The sequence below is a fragment of the Capsicum annuum genome, chromosome 11, assembly GCF_002878395.1.
Source record: "Capsicum annuum cultivar UCD-10X-F1 chromosome 11, UCD10Xv1.1, whole genome shotgun sequence".
Classification (NCBI taxonomy): domain Eukaryota; kingdom Viridiplantae; phylum Streptophyta; class Magnoliopsida; order Solanales; family Solanaceae; genus Capsicum; species Capsicum annuum.
Genome location: NC_061121.1, coordinates 11,759,894 through 11,766,463, shown reverse-complemented (window position 1 = coordinate 11,766,463; position 6,570 = coordinate 11,759,894). Strand labels below are relative to the sequence as shown.

Below are 6,570 nucleotides of genomic sequence, written 5' to 3'. Positions count from 1 at the left end.
CTCATAATGTAGGTTCAGGTGCTCAGTCCCAGCCTCATCAGTGATCCCCGAGTGCCTTTGTCTACATAACCATAGTGGTGAGTCCTCATGGTTCAAGGACCGTTTATCTTCAGATATTCAGTTTATCTAGTAGTTGTTCATTTCTTTTCAGTTGAGTATAAGTCAGTTGGGGACCTATCCCAATGGCTCTCTAGTTCTTGAGTAGTAGAGGCTTTGTCAGACTAGTTGTCAGATTGTCAGTATGTTGAGATTTCCAGTATTATGGTTGTTCAGACAAAGCATTTTCTCTGTATTTCTTATGATTATGATATAATAGTACCAGGGATTGTTTTATTCATCTTTTAAGTAAGCTTTACATGTAGTAGCAGGCTCAAAGGGTTAGCTTGGGCTACTTGTAGCCTTAAGCACCATGTGATGTCTCGGGACCCATTTTCGGGGCGTTACACATTGATAGCAAATAGGTATGGAAATTTAACTCCTCAAATTAAATAAAATACTTTCTCGAGCTCCTTAGGTTAAACAAACTCCCTACTGCTGCCAACCTTTACACAAGATGCATTATTCATTCTAGCGCTTGTTCCTCCTGTCCCAACACACCGAAAAATACTGAGCACACTTTTATCTCATGCCCAAATTCAACCAATATCTGGGACCACTTTAATTTCAAACCAACTACCACCAACTTCATTAGGGATATAAAAAACTTTTGCACCTTCAACACCCTAATCAAACTACATAACAGTAGTTTCATCCCCTTATCAGTTTTAACACCCATCATTCTTTGGATCATCTAAAAAAATTAAAACTCCATAACCTTCAACAACCGATCTTTCATAATCCCCCCAAAAATTCTTGAATCTAATACTTTAGAATATCACTTCTTGGGGCCTTGCAAGAATCCTTCTATTCCTAGGAGGACTGTCTTAACTATTAAATGGGACCCTCCATCATCAGGTTACTATAAACTTAACGTAGATAGAGCCTTCGAATCATCTAGCAACAATGGTGGAACATGAGGAGTTATACGCAACCACTCCGGTTGTTGGATTGCTAGATTCATCCATTCACAAAAAGCAATCTCATCTATTCATATGGAAATGATGGCTCTAATGCATGGATTGAATTTTGTTATTGAAGAGAATCTATTGCCTATAATAGTAGAAACAAACTCCCAGGTACTTATAAATATGCTGCATGACAATAATCAATATTACTCACACATCTTATCTGATTGCAGGTCGCTCATCAGGGCTGAATGAACCACAACTCATCCATGTATACAGAGAAGGAAATATGGTCGAAAACGAATTGGCTGTGTTCACAAGGTGTAATATGATGATCATGGATACGCAACAAAATCAAAGGATAGAAGCAAATGTACTCACATTCGATTCCCCTTCCCCCTTTTATCTTACATGCACTTTCAAAAGACATTCAATCAAATGGAACTACACGTTTAGTTCCTTGTCTGTAATGAACCTCTTTTAATGCTTTGAATAAATGAACTCCTTCCTGAGTAAAAATAAAAAAAGTTAGTTACACTTCTTCTTGTATTCAGTCTCCTTGTCTAGGTAGGATTCCTTTATCAGCTCAACTTCAAGTGTTGTATTTATCTTGTCCTCAACCTCTTTGCCGCATGTAATTAAGGTTGAGCACATATCTGAATTGTGCTTGCTTATCCATTTCTGACTTCAACCAGTCTCATCAGCCTTGCCTGTATCATCTATTTTCTTCACATGTTTGGATCAATATGAGTAACTTGTTTCATTCAAATGTCCATCATCAAAACTTCATTTCTCTAACATACTCATAACTTATGAGGAAATCTATATTTAATTTTATATGGGGTAAAAGGTGAAGTAAGTTACGTGAATATATATTAGTTGTACATACATGAATAAAATAACCAAATGACACATTTACCCATATCAATTCACTTTTAAACGTATATATTAATTTACAACAAATCCTATTCAATGAAAATTACTGGCTGGAGATTGACGTTGTTGAGCTTTGTAATTACTTAATTATCCCATAAAATATACCAAACAATCCCAGTATTGTATTAGAGTGTAATAACTTTGTTAACATAATATCCTTGTGAGTCCCATCTCTCTCTCTATATATACCCCCTTATGATAAAACTTTCATCATACAAACTAGATCAAAACACTCAACCCTCAAAATCATGACAACATCTGAAACTTCACCACTTCTTCCCAAATATTTACATCATGATGGTATAAGTGAAGAGTGTAATAACTTGTTATCCCTCCTATGCAAAGAAAAAGGATGGGTTGAATCATATGTCTGCAATTACCAAGTTTTTTGGATGGAACCAAAGATAATTCAAGGTATGATTGCATGTCAACAATGATTTCAAGCTCATGATAGTGATATTATCCTAAATCAGGAACCAGTTGGTTAAAATCACTTTTATTTTCTCTAGTAAATCGAAAGAAACATACTATTTTTGAACAAAATCACACTTTACTTGTCAAAAACCCTCATGATCTTATGTCGTCCTTGGAATTTAGACTCTATGCTTATGGACTATTGTCATGACCCTAATTTTTCATCCTTCACTTCACCTACTCTTGTCAACTCATTTACTGTTTACTTTATTACCAAAGTCGGTTCAAGAGACAAGAACCAAACTTGTTTACTTATGTGGAAACCCTTGGACACTTTTATTTCTATGTGGCATTTTGCAAACAATTTAAGACTTCATCATAAAGATACTAATTCCATTGAAGAAATGTTTGATTTCTTTTGTAAAGGGGTAATCCTTTTTGGTCCATTTTGGAATCACGTGTTGGATATTGGAAACAAAGCATAGAAAAGAAAAAATACTTTTCTTGATGTATGAGGAAATTAAAGCGCAACCCAAACTTCAGCTTAAACCCTTGACTGAATTCTTGGAATGTCCATTTTCTATAGAGGAAGAAAATCGTGGAGTGGTGGATGAAATATTAAGAATGTGTAGCTTTGAAAATTTGAGCAATTTGGAGGTGAATAAAAATGGGAAATCATCATCTGTTGGAATAGAATATAAAGTGTTCTTTCAAAAGGGAAAGTTGGAGATTGGAAGAATAATTTTACTAAAGAGATGAGTGAGAAACTCAAATATATGTTTGAACAAAAATTAGAAGGATCTGGATTGAGGTTTTTGTACAATTGATTAGGCATTAATATGCTTATGCCAATTGAATGCAATTATTTGGTTGAAAGTCAATGTTGAAGTAGTTGTATTTTCGATTAATGTAATGAGTTAACATATGAAATTGTCCCCAAACAATTTTTTTTTGGTATGTATGTTTATTTGATTTCAGTTCATTGCTTTTCTTTCAATCTGATACTTGAATTTGGGATGCAATTGACGTGATTAAAGTTTTGTTCTGTTTTCAGCTTTGCTAATGATCCAAATTCTTATAGGCCAAGAAAGATTTTAGTGTTCATTCTGATTTTGCATAAAAGCACTTACAACTGCAACCAAAATGATAATCTCCAAAGTTTTACCTTTTTTTTTTAACAACTTTTCCCAAACATTTAAAGCAACCAATGTATCTCTCTCCTTTGAAGTCACTATCACATCTTAGAGTTTCTTCTCCAAAATTGTTGTTCCTCGTGCGCTAAAGAAAACAAATTGATGTTGCATCTTCTTAGTTCTCATATTAAATTTTATCACACAAATAATCTCTTCATGACAGATCCTAAATATAATCCAACTAAACAAAATATAATGTCACCATTATAAGTGTCCAGTTTGACAATTTCATATCTCATTCACATTCACTTGCATGACAAAAGAATTAATCTTTAAGTTATCAATTGTCAACCTTCGAACCAACTTTGTCAAATAACGGATGCATCCACAATTACTGTCTTTTCTTTTCTCAATCGAGTAACCATATCTTCTTCGTTACAAAATATTATTTTTAGATTGTTGAAAAATATGTTCCATGAATATAAAATATAGGAAGAAGAATACAAAGATGAAGACCTAATAATTTAAACAATAAACACAAAGTCAAAGATTCGAAACACTCATGAAATGCTTTACTAAAATCGTTGTTTTCTCTCTCTATTCCGCGAAATTTTTATGGGATTATATGTAAATAGTTTTAGTGGATATGACAAGTCTATTGTATTCTACACTAAGCAAATAGTGAAGAGATTCTTTTGAAAAGCAAGAATCAAGAACTTGACCTTTTTGGGAAGAAAATAACTCTTTGAGGTAAAGTAGACATTTATGACATGTCTGTTTCAGCTACTTCAATCGTAATTTTATTATATCACCCTTGATTTTTAGATAGGTCATCTAAGTATTACAACTGCTAAATGACCACAATTTTTTGGCCCAAAAATGTCCACAAATATATAAAAACAATACTAACATTTTACTATCTTCTAGATTTGAAACTTAAATACAACTAAAATTTATGTAGGGTAAATTATGACTATCATTAATGTGAAAGAAAAATATTTATTTAACTTTAAAATAGGAAACCCACCAAACTTCACCTTCTACTCATTTTCACCTTCCCTTTTTCGTGCTTCTCCCTGTATTTCTCTTGAATCTTTTTTTTTTTTCATCAAATTTTAAAACTAATTTTATTATATATTGATCATAATTCTTTAAAATATTTTTGAGTAAAGGTCATCAATCATCAACTAAATTTTGAACTTATCACAAAAATTTATTTATTTATTTGTTATATAAAAGTCATTCAATTCTAACGTTTATCACAAAAGTGTTTTTTCTTAAATTATTAACTAGGCTTAACAAATACGAAAAATATTATTTTTATAATGTATCAATATTTATCATATCTAAAATGTTTTGAATTTTGATTATCATTGTTGAAATATTTCAAATTAGACTATAAATTATTTAAATATAGTTTAAATTTATTGAAATATAATAATTAATTAAAAATATTTAATTAGAGGTCATATTAATAATGAATATAAGTAATATTCACACGTTATCAAATTATTGTAACATAGAAGTACAAACCTGCAACAATAATATGTCTTGATATCTTTAATTATTGTTAACTAGGGTCCATACATGTGAACTGTATTATTTTCATGATTTCTATAATGTGTCAATATCTATTATATATATAATGATTTGATTTTTGATTGCCGCTAGTGAAATATATTAAATTATATTTATAATTTATTTAATATACAATTTAAATTTTATTTGAATATAATATTACTTAATTAGAGATCATATCAATAAAAAATATAAATTATAATTTGAAATTATAAAATCGACGTAACATAAGGACGTAAGATGACAACGTTAATGCATGACTCTCATGAGTTGTTGTTAACTAGGATCAAAATATATGAACTATATGATTTTTATAATATGCCGATGTCTACCATGTTTAAAGAATTATTTTGAATTTTGACTGTCATTATTGAAATATTTTGAAATTATATTTAAATTATTCAAATAGAATTTAAATTTATTTAAATATAATATTTAATAAAATTACTTAATTAAAGGACATATTCATAGCAATATCAGTAATGTGTAACGCCCCGAGTTTGGGACCCGAAACGCTACACGGTGCTCATGACCTCGAAGGACTACAAGCTAACCCATGATTGATATCTGTAGTTGAACACTGTATAATATACTATATAGTATGGAAATAAATACTGAAAGTCCTTAAGGTTCAAAACTGTAACATAACTGATAAAACCATATCTGAATAATGTGGTACGACGATACCAAAACTGAAACAATGTGTGAAAACATCTAGGTACTGACTACTAAGTCTGATTACTGATAACATGAGTCACTGATAACTATATAGCTGAAATAACTAATACTGAGCGACTGTATCTGACAGTCTAGGTTCTGATGGAACTAGCTAAGTTTTGTACTATTCTGAGTTGATTGTATCTAACAGTGCTGAATTTTGTAGAACTATCTGAGTTCTTTTACTGAGACTGAATGACTGTATCTGAAAGTCCTGATTCTGTAACTGAAACTGTGGGAAGTAGTCATCCAACTGGCATGCCCCAAATAATAGATTATAGCTGAGTTGGGGTCTAATCTATAACCCCAATTGGAAGGGTGTCAATACCGCGCCACTAGTAAAGACAAGCTGTGGGTGACCCTCATATGATAGTGTCCCCAAAAGAGAATAGTGGAACCCTCATCTGAGAGTGTTTATCCATCTCATCAACCCTCATCTGTCAGTGTTGATGTCTCAACCTATGCTGGCTACATAGGTCTGGAACACAAGAATTGCTTCTAAGGATCACACCCTCAACTGTTAGTGTGTGTCCTCATTCTTGTGTTCACTCGATGCTAAATCCTACTCCCATCTGAATAGACACTGAACATAATTAACTAAACTGAACTGGATAGAGTTCATTGAGTTCCGTTGACTGACGGAATACTACTGAGTTTATTGAAGTACTGAGCTTTCTGAGATTTCTGGGATTACTGAGTTTATGAGTTTACCTGAGTCACATGACTGACTGAATTCTACTAAACATGGATTGATTGAGGATATCATGAAAACATGACACTGGCTCTAG

The 6,570-nt window shown here is 31.9% G+C and overlaps 2 pseudogenes; one reads left to right on the top strand and one right to left on the bottom strand.

Moving 5' to 3' along the window:
* The window catches only part of LOC107846739, a 51,467-nt pseudogene that overhangs the window by 31,232 nt on the left and 13,665 nt on the right, over window positions 1-6,570 (bottom strand).
* LOC107847024 lies at window positions 2,008-3,566 on the top strand (annotated as a pseudogene).